Raw genomic sequence first — 16,359 nt, forward strand, 5'->3', positions numbered from 1 at the left:
CTGTTAAATGTCCTGCTATGCACAAGGAAGTCCACCCACATAACCCCAAAATGTCAATTATGCCAAGGGTGAGAAACCCTGAGCCATGCCTACCTCAAAAGGGCAGAAGATGGGGAGAAGTGCATCACTTAAATATGCCAGAGGAGAACCATGAGAACACTGGTAGAATAGTACTAATGACTACCACATGTGGATACAAATTTGCCAAGCTGATGGAAAATCACAGGAAAACCCAAAGTGATAAACATACAAATGTTTTGTCTAGAGTAGGTTCATGGAAGGAAAGAGAGGAGCAATAACAGCATTATGTTTGTATTACAGAAAGAACTTCAGTGAGAGCATGGAGAATAGCTTGGGAAAGGAAACAGAAAACCAGTTATGGAAGGCAGCGTCATGGCGTAGTGGGTAAAGCCTCCTCCGCCTGCAGTGCCAGCACCCCACATGGGTGCTGGTTTAAGACCTGGCTGTTCCACTTCCGATCCAGCTCTCTGCTATGGCCTGGGAAAGCAGTGGAAGAGGCCCAAGTTCTTGGGCCCCTGCACTAGCATGGGAGACCCAGAAGAAGCTCCTGGATCCTGGCTTCAGATCAGCGCAGCTCCCGCCATTGCGGCCAATTGGGGAGTAAACTATTGGATTGAAGACCTCCCTCTCTCTCTCTGCCTCTCCTTCTGTTTCTGTGTAACTCTTTCAAATAAATAAATAAATCTTAAAAAAAAAAGAAAACCAGTTATGAAATAATGATCAGAAACATGCAAAGGGCCTAGATTAGGAACATGGGGAGTAGAAATGAAGGTAGGAAATCAATGAGGTATTTCTAGGTAGAAAACACTGAACTCTTCAACCAGCTGAACAGGAAGGTGGAAAAGGGGGACAATCAAAGGATGACCCATTTCCTAGCTAGGTTAACTGAATGCTGAATAAAAGATTTAAAAAGTATTAATAACTTCAATTTTATATATGCTGTTAGTAGAGCTCAGCAGCGAAGCTCGGCCTATTTAAAAGTCAGTAACCTCTAAATTCACATCACATACTGGAATGCCTGGCTGAAGTCCCAGATCCCCTACTTTGGATCCAGCTTCCTACTAATTCTTAACCTAGAGGAAACAGATGATGACTCAAATACCTGGGTCCCTGCCACTTATATAGGAGACCAGAACTGAGTTCCAACTGACTTTGACCTGGACCAGCCTGGGTGGTATAGGCATTTATAAGGTAAACCAGAGATCGAAGCTCTTTCTGTGTTTTTCTCTCTCTGCCTTTCAAATAAGATGAAAATTAAAAATAAATAAATAAAATTAAACAGGCTGAGTTATTAGCCAGAGGGTCTTAATGTCAATTCATATATTTCAATTCATGAATGCTGGCTTTTTTTTTTTCATTTCTCAGACGTGTTTACTTTTCAATTAACTAGTATACATGTAAAGCTTAGACAAGAGTAATTTAAAAAGTTCACAAATGGAATTAAAAGGTAAGTTTGGGGTGGCCGTTGCGGCACAGCAGGTTAAGTCACTACTTGGGATGCCCTCATCCCATATCAGAATGCCCAGGATCAAGTCCCACCTCCAATTATGATCCAGCTTCCTGTTAATGCACACCCTGGTAGGCAGCAGATGATGGTTCAAGTTCATGGGTCCCTGACACAAAAATTGGGAGACCAAGATGAAGTTCTAAGCTCCTGGATCTGGCCTGGCCCAGCCCTAGCTGCTGAAGGCATTGGGGATGTGAATCAGCAGATGGAGTATCTTTCTCCTCCCTCCCTTTCTGTGTGTGTGGGTGTGCTGCTCTGCCTTTCAAATAAATAAAAATAAACTTTAAAAGTTTATTTTGGTGCAAAAAATTTTTTAAATCTAAGTAGTTTATTTCATAATACACATTTTTCATTAATTTTTTAAATTTCTTTTTTATTTGCAAGAGAAATAGAAAAAACTATCTGCTGGTTCACTCCCTAAATGCCCAAAACAGCCAGGAGCTGGAACTCAATCTCGGTCTCCCATGTAGGTCATTTGAGCTATCACCATTATCTACTAGTGCCGGCACTATCAGGAGGGTGGAAACAGGGTCAGAGCTAGATATCAAACCCAGGCACTCCAGTATGGGTTGTGGGCAACTTAACTGCCAGGCCAAACACCTGACCATTCATGAACTTTTTGAAGATTTCTGCTATGCATGAATTTCAATTTCTCCACCAAAATAAATGTATCTTTTAATTCCATTTCCCACAAACTTTTCGAAGTAACCTCATATGTATATTTTAATTATCAATCAATGTTCAATAAAACATTTAGTATATAAGTTATTTCAGGAAAGTGCTTAAGTTTAATTTCGGCAGAGGGGGTGGCAAAATGACTATGCTAGCAAAATATCACCAAGAAATTCTACAAAGTACACATTTGGCCTAGTGGTAAAATCACCCATATTCCATACCAGAGGGCCTAGGTGCCAAGTTTCAGCTCCACTCCCAGTTCCAGCTTCCTGATGTGGCTCAAGTACTTAGGTCCCTGTCACACACATAGGAGATGTGGGCTGAGTTCCCAGCTCCAGGTTTTGGCTTGACCCAGCCCTGGCTATTGCAGAAACTTAATGAATGAAACAGCAAATGAGAGCTCTCTCTCAAAAAACCCACAAAAACAGAAAAACAAAACAAAAAACTATATTAAAAAAAGACCGAGATGAAGATGAACAACAAGAGATGGATAAACTGAGAGATATACTTCTTGCTTATCCATGGGTCTTAGATTTAAAAGTCATTTTGGTGTAACAGTTTCACTTTAAATAATCCTATTTAAGACCTGGATTAAATTCCAGCCTCCTGGATTCAGCCTGGCCCAGTCTGGACTGTTGCAAGCATTTGGGGAGTTAATCAGAAGATGGAAGATCTATCCATGTCTTTCAAATAAAATGAAACAAATATAATTTTTAAGTAAGTATTCTATTTTAAAAGTCAACACCAAAATAACTTTGAGTTAATAAATTAGAGGTTGTTAAAAGCATAATCAACGGAATACTACAGCTGACATCTGTTTTTGTCTGCCAGCATATATTTCCCATTCTGTAATGGTATTCTGATTTTCCAAGTGGTATTCTGATTTTCCAAGAAGAGTCTCCCCATCTGGGCAGGTAGGCCAATGCCCACCCTGACAAATTAGATTTACCCACTGGCCACACTACCATTTCAGAGATGGGAAACAGACCAAGACAGGACAGTGACACTACTCCACTACTTTAGTGAACTAAGGAAAAACAGCCTCTTTACACAAAATTTGAAGCTGAGAATAATTAGTCTGGAAATTACCTGATAAATAAACTAATAAAAAAAAAAGCAGAGCCAAGAGTTAAAAGTCTTCAGGATTCTGGTGAGATCCTGGATCCAGCAGTTTGAGGCCAGCTCTATCTCTATACCACGCCAATGGATTTCTCTTTTTACTATATTTTCCATAGTATATAATAACTAAACAAAACATTCATTACTAACATTCTCAGAAATAGCAGTGATATAATACAAACCAATCAACAGAACTAACCAATAATCCACACAATACAGACAACTAGTGACTTTAAAATAGCAGCTTTTAAAACTCTAGTCTCAGGATTCCTTTACTTATACCTTTAATTATTGAGGAAACCAAATAGTTTTCATTTAGTGGGTTGTACCTACTAATATTCATCGTATTACAAGTCAAAACTAATAAAATTCTAGAACTTATTCTATTAATTCATTTAATATAACATATTAATATCTTAAAATATTTTCCAAAAGGCGGTAATCAGAGTGACACTGTCTTCTATATTTGTGAATTTCTTTAATGTCTAACTTAATAGGAGACAGCAGTGAATACTGCTTCTGCAATCTGTTCTGATATGGTGCTGTTTTGGTTAAACTATACGCAGAAAAGATATGTTACTGGAAAAAAGGCTTTTTTTTTTTTTTTTGACAGGTAGAGTGGACAGTGAGAGAGAGAGACAGAGAGAAAGGTCTTCCTTTTTGCCGTTGGTTCACCCTCCAATGGCCGCCGCGGCTGGCACATTGCGCTGATCTGAAGCCGGGAGCCAGGTGCTTATCCTGGTCTCCCATGGGGTGCAGGGCCCAAGCACCTGGGCCGTCCTCCACTGCACTCCCTGGCCACAGAAGAGAGCTGGCCTGGAAGAGGGGCAACCGGGACAGAATCCAGCGCCCCGACCGGGACTAGAACACGGTGTGCCGGCGCCACAAGGCGGAGGATTAGCCTAGTGAGCCGCGGCGTCGGCTAAAAAAGGCATATTTTATTAACCTTCAGATAATAATGGATATTCGCCTTTTATTCAACACAAAACACAGCAATTCTTATTTATAATTTTTAAATAATTTGAATAATTCTTTAATTTCAAGCATCAGGTGATTGCAGTGAAATATCTGAACCCACAGCAATTAAGTTCTTGACTTGTTATATTGTACTCTGAATGGATCACACACCTATACATGATTTTATAACATCATGAATTCATCATTTGAGAAAGTATTGGTTCAATGAGTTAGATAAATTTTTCAAATCTTGATACATTTTCTTATACAATATATATCTTTTTAAATCACATTCCTCAGTATCATCAATCTCATCAGAAAAATCTTTATAAGGAAACTGACATTCATAATGACAGATTAGAGCTTTCCAAAAACCTAATTTTGACTTAAAAGGTCAGATTTGATCGTTGACAAAAAAACTCACTATATTCATGGTCAAAAAATAACTAGGGCCAGTGCTGTGGTGTAGTAGGCTGAAGCTTCCACCTGTGGTGCAGGCATCCCATATGGGCACCAGTCCCAGTCCCAGACACTCCCTCTTCCAATCCAGATCTCTGTTTATAGCCTGGGTAAGCAGTGGAAGATGACCCAAGTGTTTGGGTTCCTGCATCCACATGGGAGACCAGAAGAAGCTCCTGGCTTCAGATTGGCCCAGCTCCAGCTGTTGCAGTCATTTGGGGAATGAACCAGCAGATGGGAGACCTCTCTTTGCCTCTCAAATTTAAAAAAAAAAAAAAAAAAAAAAAAAAAATTCCCCTCAAAGAAACCTTTTATTTAAGGAATACAAACTTCATGCATTACATAAGTACAACTTGAGGAATATAGTGATTCTTCCTATAATATCCACCCTCCCACCCACATTGTCACCCCTCCTCTTTCTCCTTCCCAGTCCCATTCTCCAGCAAGATCCAATAAATAAAAATCTTAAAAAAAAAGGTTTATCATTCTGTTAAGTGAAAATAAAAATGGTATTCTACATTTAAAAAGCAGCCAGTTTAGCTTGCAGCTCACACAAGTGCTTTACCTAGAAATAAACACTGTATTTCAATGTGCAGAATGCTTTATACATACTTCGTATTTAATCACACTGAATATTAAAAAAGACTGCATGCACTCCACGGTAGATTTTAAAAACAAACCGTTTACTGCTTCTGCAAAGGCATTCTCAAATGAAACTGTTAATTTTTTCAGATGTTTAACATGTACTTGGATGTAAAGAACATGATAAGGACTTATACACAGTTGTGCAATTGCCTTGATTCATGCAAACGTGCCAGAAGTTTACCCACTATTCCTCCTTTACCAACAGTGTAAATGTCAACACAGTGAAAAGGCAAATAATGTCTTAGTTTTATTCTGAAAATTAATTTGACTTTGTGAATCCCTTAAATAAATGGGACCAGGGAATCCCCAGGAGTCTGTGGATCATACTTTGGAGACCACTTTTTGTTTTTACTTTTATTTATTTATTTGACAGGCAGACACACAGAGAAATTGGGGGAGGAGGGAAGTGGTGGGGGGAGGGGTGGAAATGGGAGCAGGACTCCCATCAGCTGGTTCATTCCCATATGCCTACATTCACTTAAGCCTAGAGCTGAGAACTCAATCCAGGTCTCCCACATGGAGGGTGCCCAATTACTTGGACAGCTATCACTGCTGCCTCCCAGGGTCTGCAGAAAGCAGAAATCAAGAACTGGAGTCAGAACCTTCCTTAAAAACGAAGCTGGAGTCAGGAGCCAATGACAGCTATCAAATCCAGGAATCTGAAATGAACCACTGGTGTCTTAACCACTAAGCAACTGCCCACCCTAGAACCATTGTTTTAAAAGATTTGGAAACTAAGTTAGAAAATGCATTTCATAAAACTTTTTAAGTCAGGGCTGGTGCTGTGGCAGTGATTAGGCCATGGCCTGCAGCACCAGCATCCCATTTGGGGAGTGAACCAGCAGATGGAGTATCTCTCTGTGTGTCTCTCTCTTTCTCTCTGTAACCATGCCTTTCAAATAAATAAATAAATCTTAAAAAAAAAAAAAAATTGAGGGACCAGCGCTGTGGCATAGTAGGTTAAGCATCTGCCTGTGGCGCCAGCATCCCATATGGATGCTGTTTCAAGTCCTAGCTGTGTCACTTCAGACGCAGCTCCCTGCTAATAGCCTGGGATAGCAGTAGAAGATGGCCCAAGCCCTTGGGCCCCTGCCCCTGTGTGGGAGACCCGGAAGAAGCTCCTGGCTCCTGACTTCAGATGGGCCCAGCTCCAGCCATTGCAGCCATCTGGGGAGTGAACCAGCGAATGGAAGACCTCTCTGTGTGTCTCTAACTCTGCCTCTCAAATTAATAAATAAATCTTTAAAAAAAAAAACTTTTAGGTGAAAGAGACTGTCAAGTCATTTAGCTTATTCTCACAAGAGGGGCTATCAAAACACTCATGGACTAGTCCAGCTCTACTAAATAGGTATCAATAAATACTCAGGGCCCCATCTCTTAGAGGAGTTTGAGGTACTATCAGTTTTACAAAAAACGGATCTAGTCTATAAGGTTCACAAACTACCAAAAAAATACTGAAACAAATTATAATACCATGATATAGACAACTTATTTTTTTAAAAAAACTATTTACATGGTAGTTATTTTTCTTTACAATCAGCCCAGCCACTTCAACATCTATACACATAAAAATTCTTCCTTCAATTAATTTTAGATGCACCTAGTATGCTGATGTACCATGATTCCTGGCTTAGCTTATGTCACTTAGTACCACTTTCAATCTTTCACCAAATGCTTCAATATTATAATGACTGGCCATCTACAGATATCAAATGACCTGGAATTCATAACTGAATATCACTGGTTAAATATTCTTAATTCAGTTTTACATCTGGAAATACGTGTTGACTGGAAAAATATCTGAATTCATCTATATTAAGATTCAGAAATCGTACCTTACTATAAAAACTAATATTCAGAATTCCTCTTTTTTAATCATAAATAAGATTTGCAATGAAACATGTAAAATGTAGTTTAATAGGTTTTTCTTTCCCTAACATTTATTTGAACGGCAGAGTTACAGAGAGAGAGAGAGAGAGAGAGAAACAGAGAGAGATCTTCCGTCTGCTGGTTCACTCCTCAAATGGCTACAATGGCCACAGCTGGGCCAGTCCGAAGCCAGGAGCTAAGAGTTTCCTCCAGGTCTTCCACGTGGGTGCAGGGGCCCAAACACTTTTGCAATCTCCACTACTTTCCCAGGCACATTAGCAGGGAGTTGGATCGAAAGTAGAACACCTGGGACTCAAATTGGCGCCCATATGGGATGCCAGTGACTACCCACTATGCCAAAGTGCCAGCCCCAGTTTGATAGGTTTTAAGTACATTAACTCCAGTGTACAGATGATGAAAAAGTTAAAAAGTCTGTACTATATGAAAACAAAGCAATAAGGATAAGCATATCAAAATAACCAAAGCTCTTAAAATCAAGAGTTTTTTTTTTCTGGTAAGACTGTACAGATATATTTTTCTGATAATACTGTATAGATTCCCAGGCCGCCTCCACTCTGTTACTATTCTGAATCAGTGTGTGTGTGCTGGGACAAGGAGGCATAAAACATTTTATTTCTTAAAGTTGCTCTTCCAGAGACAGAAAAGCAACCAACTCTATAGACCAGCATTTGGAAACTACTTTAGGTGATGTTAATGGAGCCCTGGGTCTGCTGGTAGGATAAAGTGGGGCTAGTTGAACAACTTTCTCATATGAAGTTAAGCCCAGACAGCACAAGCTAAATCAATACAACTTGCCTCTCAAGAAGTGACCAATTAATTGGTGGCTAGCAAATTTTATGGTTTCCAAGCAGATGAATCCCCTAAGACCAAATGCCATTAGGAGTTTAGATGCTAATTTAGGTACTTAAAATCTGTTCATTTCTAAAAGAGCAAGCATTTTAGAGTACTTTAAAAGGCCAACTTCCCACTTAAAATAGTGATACACCAGCTTCTCATCATGGGAAATACAGCTTTCTAAAACTTGCTACCAGACCATTCAAATAAACTGAAAATAAGAGGGAGGAAGAAGAGAACAGGAGAGGGAGGGAGGGGTAAAGAAACAGGCTTAAAACAAAACAAACCTGGGGATATCTTCAAAATCCCTTATGGAGAGAGATGAGAGATGACCACACTGTGCTTGAGGAGGAGCATGACACTCCACTGAAGAACACACAGTTGACAAAAGGGAAACCACTCAAAAGAAGAAAATCAGAGATCCCTAAAGGCCCAACCACTGTGGAGCTCCGAATTGGCGACATTTTAGACCCACTGAATCACAATTTCTGGGGGTGGGATTCAGACTAAAGCATTTTGTAAAGCTCTTTAAGAGATCTCACAGTACACCCAAAGTTGAAAATCACTGCCCTAAACCTTGAGAGTCAAAAACAATCATGATAAACCCTACTCAATTACAAAGCCATCAAAACTGTGAAATATTCCCATATAAGCAATACCTGGTCTTTACTCACATGTTTCAAAGTTTCCTGGATGTCAACTACACCATGTAACTACCAAGGTGACACAACCTAAAATATCTTGTTCCTGAGAAACTGGAATTAGCCAAATTTCCCATTACCAAAATTAGATATTTTAGAATGAGAAGAAGTCTAAATCTGACTCATTACCAAGTATATCTGTATGTCTGTATCATACTGAAAGTAGTTCAAATGAATGATATCTAAACACAGTTTTCAACTGTTTGAATTTCTCATTTTAAAACAATTTAGTCTTCATCAATTGTTGGGCAACAAGCCTTAAATTTGGTAATTTAACAAATTGTGTTATGCTTTATTACACTGGTCTAATGTCTTTAACTTTCATTTAGTATAGAAAACAATGAAATCAATGAAATATTTTAATCACATTAGTTTTATGCAATTAAGGGTCACCTCAGAATCATTATTCATCACAGCTTTAAGTAAAACAAACAAAACAATTCTGCCAAACTACAAATCTTCTAGGGGGAAAAAAGAAATCCAAATCTCTGTACAGTGAGCACTGTAGTCTCTAATATAAGATGTTTATAGAACCATTCACGGCCGGCGCCGCGGCTCACTAGGCTAATCCTCCGCCTTGCGGCGCCGGCACACCGGGTTCTAGTCCCGGTCAGGGCGCCGGATTCTTTCCCGGTTGCCCCTCTTCCAGGCCAGCTCTCTGCTGTGGCCCAGGAGTGTAGTGGAGGATGGCCCAAGTCCTTGGGCCCTGTATCCACATGGGAGACCAGGAGAAGCACCTGGTTCCTGCCATCGGATCAGCGCGGTGCGCCAGCCGCAGCGCACTGGCCGCGGCGGCCATTGGAGGGTGAACCAACGGCAAAGGAAGACCTTTCTCTCTGTCTCTCTCTCACTGTCCACGCTGCCTGTCAAAAAAAAAAAAAAAAAAAAAAAAAAACCATTCACTAGAAGTCAGCTTAGTGGCACAGAGGGTTAAAGCTGCTGCCTGTAATACCAGCATCCCATACTGGAGTGCTGGTTCGAGTCCTGGCTGCTCCTCTTCTGATCCCTGCTATTCGTCAGCTCCCTGCTATCACACCTGGGAAAGCAGCAGAAAGATTGCCAAAATTATTGGACCCTTGTCACCCACATGGGCTCCTTCCTGGCTTGAACCTGACCCAACGCTGATCATGACAGCCATCTGGGGAGTGAACCAGTGGATGGAAGATTTCTTTCTCTGTTTCTCCCCCTTTCTTTGGCAATCTGCCTTTCAAATGAATAAATCTGTAAGGGAAAAAAAAAAAGGAACCATTCACTCTAAAATCACTGAGTGAAATGGAGAAAAAAAAAAAGTATGCTTAGGGAAGAACAAAATAGAACTAAAGTAAAAAATGTATGCTCTTTTAAAATAGGCAAAAATTTAGACAAGATTAATTGTAAATATAATGAACAATGCAGAGTCCGTAGAGTTAACTACCGCAGTACAAGTCTCAGCAATTCACAGCTCACATAGAATAGCAGAGTCTAACCATGTAACTATAGAAAAAACACCTTCCAAGTGTAGCCCTGGAGTGTGACTGGGCAGCATGTAACTATTTGAATGCTTTCTCCTTAACTGGGGAAGGAGCAGGGGGGTGGAATCTGAACAGGAATGCTGCAAAAAAATGCACACACAGAAATACCTAAATTAAAATGTAGCTTAGGAAAGTGAAGTTTTTAAAACAGATTTGTAATATTTACCGCTTTCTCATGTAAAAAGAATTGCTTTAAGTATCAAAGTTATCAAAAAAGGTCAATAATCATTCCAAAATATTTCAAAATGACTTTCTCAGCACAAATTTTCATTAAGTCTGAAACACATTTGCAGGGTATTTTTTGCTAAGCTCAAGATTTTCAGTGATGCTATTTAGCTAAACAGAGAAAGAGGCACTCACCACTTCAAAAAAAATTTTTAACTAAGATGCAATACCTCTTTAAAGCAAATTCACCCAAAAGCCTGGAAAGCAACGAAAAACCACTTCTATTAATAGATTTACAAAACGTTATATCAGTTTTCTCAAGAAAGGCTTTTAGTTTTAATTTCAAGAACCTAAACTTACATAATTAGTCACCACCTTGACACCTAAAGGTAAGACTTCACCATCAAAATGGTTGGCCTGCCTCTATTATATTTGTTCTGTAACAAACTCATTTAAGATGACTAAGAGGACAAAATCATGACAGCCTTATGGAAAAATATTAATGAGAAATCATATTTTAAAATGATATCCACCATTTACAATTTGGAATATCATCTAATTGTATCAGAACTTTCCATCATAGAGACAGTAAGTCCTCAACAGAAAAAAACAAAGTTACACTTTATAACTTCTACTGCTGTTTCAATTGAAATATATTAAGTCTTGGTAAGGCATGGCAAAGGCAATTTACGAAATTACAATAAAAGTATCCAAAATGCAGTGCTCCAGGTCTAACGTATGAAATTATGCATTTCTGTATTTCCTATTGAGCCTCTAAACGGTTTCAGCCAGCAAGAAGTACTGAATCTACCTCTTAAACACTCGGATAACCAAACTGCTACTCAGATTAAAAGGATGCTAATTCTAGCAAAGGCCAAAGTTGCTAAAAATTAGTTAAGACTACATGCCTGCAAACAGCCATTCAGGGTACTTAAAATGACCCCCCCACCCACACACACTTCTCTTAACTGTTATGCACCCTTATTATTACTAAATCATTGGCAATCCCACCTTAAATTATGCTACAAAAGCTTAAGGCATTAACAAACTAATTTCAAAATAGCTTGTTTAGTCTCAGAAACAAACACAAGTTTTCTACGTTTTCGGGGTGGGGGAGCTCGGGGGCGGACACAGCTACCCATCTTCATACTGGGCTTTTTAAAGCTTCCGTACCCGCAAAGAAATCTTTCAAGCTCACTGGGCAGCCCCGTGTCTTCCTGAAAACCTAGCTCGAGAAATCACCGCAGCAGCTGGGGCCATATGATGGAGCCACCGCCCTCCAGCCCGCACCGACTTCACGCTCGGGACCCGGAGCCCCGACAAGAAGGTGGTCAGCTGCGGCTTTCGCGAGGAGGCGCGCCGTCCTGGGGCGGGGGTAGGTCGGGTTAAGGTGCAGAGGAGGGGTCCCCGCCGGCCGCCGCCGCCCCCCGGGCTGCAAAGTAAGTAAACAAATCGGAGCCAGGAACGCGAGCCGGGATGACAGCACCGGGACAAAGAAACCAAACATCTGCTTGAGAGAAGCAGCGAAGGCCAGGCCGTGACAACTTTCACTGAGACCCAAGGCGACACTCTGCTCCGGCCCGAGGCGCTGCGCGGGGGCCGCAGCCGAACTCCTCGGGCACAACAAAGGGCGGCCGCCCGCCTGCCCGCCCGCCGCGGGAGTCCCTCTCCGAGTTTCACTTGATTCGCCCACAAACTACCAGCCGAGTTCGCCGCCGGAGCGCCGAGCCCGCAGCCCGCAGCCCGCGGGACGCTGGGCTCCGCGGCCCGACGCCCGCCCGGCGCCCCCGGCGGCCCCGCCGGCCTCCCGCGCGCTCGCCGCCGCCGCCGGGAGCCCGCCCCGGGGCGGGGAAGCGGCGGGTGGGGTGCGCGGGCCCGGCCTGGGGAAGGGGAGGGCCATGGCGCGGTTACCTGGGCTCGGGCGGTGGCGAGCAGAGTCCGCTCTCCCGCCGCGGCTCGTCCGCGGGCGCGCCGGGCCAGTCGCTTCCCTCCGCGGCCCGCAGCGCTCCTGGGCCCCGGCTGCGAGGCGTCCCAGCCAGGCCGCCCCTCCTCAGCGCCGCGCGGGCCGGGCCGCCTCGAGCTCCCGGGCCGCCCCGCGCCGGGGGGCCTCTCTCGCGGGGCGCCCGGCTCCCCTCCCCCGCTCCCGCCCCGCGGGCGGCCGGGGCGCCGCGGAGAGGACGGGAGGGCCTCCCGTGGGGAGCGGGCGGGCCAGAACGCGGGCTCCGCCACCCGAGCCGCTCCGTTACCGCAGCGGCGACGACGACCAGGGCCGTGTTGTTGCTGCCAACTTGTCGAGAGGACACTGAGCATGCGCGCGCGGAGACCACATCCGGGTAATTTCAGGGTTTGGCCCTTTTCCCCCCCGCAGCTTTCCTTTCTCCTCGCTGCCCCCGCCTCCCGCCCGGAGTGTCGGGAGGGTCGCTCTGCGCAGGCGCCCGCAGGGCAGCGCCGGGCGGCGGGCGGCTCCGAGTGCGGCTCAGGGCCGGGCAGCCGGCCGAGGGCGCTGTCCCGCCGCGGTGGGGAACGGCGGCTCGTGGTCGTCGGAGAAGCTGGTGTCCCTTTCGGAAAGGCACCCGGGCAGCGCGGGAGAGCTGGTGGATAGCGAGCAGCCAGGCTTTGTGGGATTTTTTTGTTGTTTGGCTTTGAGGACCTGCGTGGGCGCAACAATGAGACTCTCACAGCCAAGCGCTAACTCTGGGGGGAAGGCGGCTGCAGCGGTTTACCTTGGTGGTGACCGCCTCTCCCTTCTCTCCCTGCAGCCCCGAATCTCGCGCTCGCACAGCGGACCGTCGGGACCCGCGCGATCGAGGGCCTGGCCGGGGGTCTCCGCGGTCTGCGGCCCCGCGGCGCACCTGTTCACCGGGGCGCCCGTGAACTCCGCTTTGCACTTTGTATTTCGTTTGTTCGATAGATTTACAACAGAGCTGCTTTTCTTTTGTAACTTAAAGAGTTCCAGAAAAGACAACACTTTTTTTTTCTCACCAACTAGGAAATCCTTCCAAGAGTAAAGGCATCTCTGAGGTCACGTGACCCAGAAAGTCGGAGAACCCGCAGCAGCACCGGTCACACACACTGCCCCGTTCCGTGCTCGTTGCCTTCGACGTCTGGGCCATTTCTTCCACAAGAAACCCCTCAGCCTGCCCTCTTCCGAGGGCTGTTCTTTTTCCCCCCGGTTTACAGAAGTCTTTCCAACGCTGGCTTTAAGGGGTTTCATTTCCGGACTTGCCAAAGGTACTGTTTTCTAAAAATTGCTCGGCTTTAGAAGGCAGCCGAGGACACGGCCTCACCTTTTGAAACTTTCCTCCACCTGACTTGTAGAAAAAAATCAAAATTCTCACCCTCTGCTGAGTTGCAGTGGCCCAAAACGTGAAAACCTTCCGGGACAGTTCAAAGGGCCAATTCAAAAATTAGTCTGCAGTGAGAAAGTAGACGACCTTAGTGGGTGGATATGACATTATTTTGCAAGTCAGGTGGATTCCAATTGTTTACCTTCAAACAAAACTGAAGAAAGACCTGTCAGGCCAATAGGCCATTAAAATGATTGGCTAATAGATCAATATCTGATTCTGAGTTAATGTACCTCCAGGAGCTTCTAAAATTGAGTAACGGTTACTATGGCTAAGCACCTTCCATCTGTATCGTTAATCTGTAGCTGTATAACAGTATTACCACTAGTCTGGAAACTTAAGCAACACACAGCTTCTATGGATCGGGAGTCCAGGCTCAGCTTAGCCTTCTGCAAAGTAAGGCACTCCTGGGAAAAAGGATTTGCTTCCGAGTTCACCTCGCTGTTGGCAGCATTCAGTTCCTTGCAGGCCGCAGGACTGAGGGCCTCGGTCTCTCCTGCTGGCTGAAGCCCCCTCGGCTCTTTGCCCAGGGGCCCTCTCTCTAAGGAAGTTCACCGTATAGCATCTTGCTTCTTCAAAGCCAGCCAAGGGAAGAGCCTCCGCAGACACTGGTTTCTCAGCTTATGTAACAGAACCACCACGTGCACCTGATCATTCCCATCCTGTGGCCTTTGCTGTGCCCCACCTGCACTCAAGGGGCGGGGACTGCACAAGGGTGTACTACCAAGAGGTGGAGAGCACGCGGGTTCACACCAGGGTCTGTCCACCACACCGTTTACCTAGCTATGCAAATCCCATTCCCTGTAAACTCAGCCTCTCCTCCGAATTTCTCCTCAGCTTTTTTTTTTTTTTTTTTTTTTTTTTTTTGACAGGAAGAGTGGACAGTGAGAGAGAGAGAAAGGTCTTCCTTTTTGCCGTTGGTTCACCCTCCAGTGGCCGCCACAGCCAGCGCATCACGCTGATCCGAGGCCAGGAGCCAGGTGCTTCTCCGGGTCTCCCATGGGGTGCAGGGCCCAAGCACTTGGGCCATCCTCCACTGCACTCCTGGGCCACAGCAGAGAGCTGGCCTGGAAGAGGGGCAACCGGGACAGAATCTGGCACCCCAACTGGGACTAGAACCCGGTGTGTCGGCACCACTAGGTGGAGGATTAGCCTATTGAGCCACGGCGCCAGCCTCTCCTCAGCTTCTCCTTACCTTTTTGCTTATGGGAAATCTGACTTTCCCCTGGAACACTGCTTCCTTTGCCACTGGCCACAGTCATGACTGTGTTTTCAACAGTAAGCCTCTTAGTCTGTCCAAGGAGCTTGTCCTGTCCTAACTCAGCCACTTACTCCCAGAGTCATAATCCAGGGATCTTTATCAAACTGCAACTTCTTCATGTTGACAATGTAAGCCTTCTCACACTCCAGTTAGCACCTTGTATTTCCAAGTCACTTCCTGGAGTACTCTAACTCCAAAAAGTTTTTTTTTTTTTTTTTTTTTTGACAGGCAGAGTGGACAGTGAGAGAAGAACAGAGAGAGAAAGGTCTTCCTTTGCCGTTGGTTCACCCTCCAATGGCCACCGCTGCAGCCGGCGCACCGCGCTGATCCGATGGCAGGAGCCAGGATCCAGGTGCTTTTCCTGGTCTCCCATGGGGTGCAGGGCCCAAGCACCTGGGCCATCCTCCACTGCACTCCCTGGCCATAGCAGAGAGCTGGCCTGGAAGAGGGGCAACCGGGACAGAATCCGGCGCCCCTACCGGGACTAGAACCCGGTGTGCCAGCGCCGCAAGGTGGAGGATTAGCCTATTGAGCCACGGCGCCGGCCCCAAAAAGTTTTTTTTGTTGTTGTTTTTTTTGTTTGTTTGACAGGCAGAGTGGACAGTGAGAGAGAGAGACAGAGAGAAAGGTCTTCCTTTTTGCCGTTGGTTCACCTTCCAATGGCTGCTGCGGCCGGCACATCGCGCTGATCTGAAGCCAGGAGCCAGGTGCTTCTCCTGGTCTCCCATGGGGTGCAGGGCCCAAGGACTTGGGCCATCCTCCACTGCACTCCCGGGCCATAGCAGAGAGCTGGCCTGGAAGAGGGGCAACTGGGACAGAATCCGGCGCCCCGACCGGGACTAGAACCCTGTAAGCTGGCGCCACAAGGCAGAGGATTAGCCTATTGAGCCACGGCGCTGGCCAAAAGTTTTAACCTTTGTACCCATTTATTCCCATCCTTACCCAGGCTAATCCCCTGGCCTATCATTACCATCACTCTTGCACACACCCTCAACCCCTTTACCTTCTTCCCCTTTGTGCTTGGCTCTACAAAAACAAAACCCTGATTCAGGTCCGCTCACCACCTACCCCACACCAGTACCCATGCTTCTGAATGTGTTTAGCAAAAAGCACAATCACACTGACTAGTGTCACTGTAATTTCAACACAGTGCTGCCAGCGACACTATGTCCTGTGGGGAGCAAACCGGACTGGACTGAGTTACTGGAATTAAGACTTATTCTATGCATCTGCTCTCCCACAATATGGAGCTGGGAGAGAAGTAAAC

At 45.1% G+C, this 16,359-nt stretch overlaps 1 protein-coding gene across 4 annotated transcripts in view; it reads right to left on the bottom strand.

Annotated features, from left to right (window-relative positions):
• SMAD4 (SMAD family member 4) overlaps positions 1-12,788 on the bottom strand; it is a 66,975-nt gene extending 54,187 nt beyond the window's left edge. For 2 of the 4 annotated variants that reach the window (XR_007921790.3, XM_089305732.1), the window contains exon 1: positions 12,396-12,746. The gene's annotated coding sequence lies outside the window, so the exon portion shown is untranslated. Of the gene's footprint in view, positions 1-12,395 lie in introns of all 4 variants that reach the window. The other 2 variants (XM_051851944.3, XM_051851943.3) reach the window with 2 other exon arrangements.
• Between the last annotated feature and the right edge of the window lie 3,571 nt (positions 12,789-16,359).

Source organism: Oryctolagus cuniculus, chromosome 10 (assembly GCF_051225735.1).
Source record: "Oryctolagus cuniculus isolate XC-2025 breed Fujian yellow rabbit chromosome 10, ASM5122573v1, whole genome shotgun sequence".
NCBI classification, from domain to species: Eukaryota; Metazoa; Chordata; class Mammalia; order Lagomorpha; family Leporidae; genus Oryctolagus; species Oryctolagus cuniculus.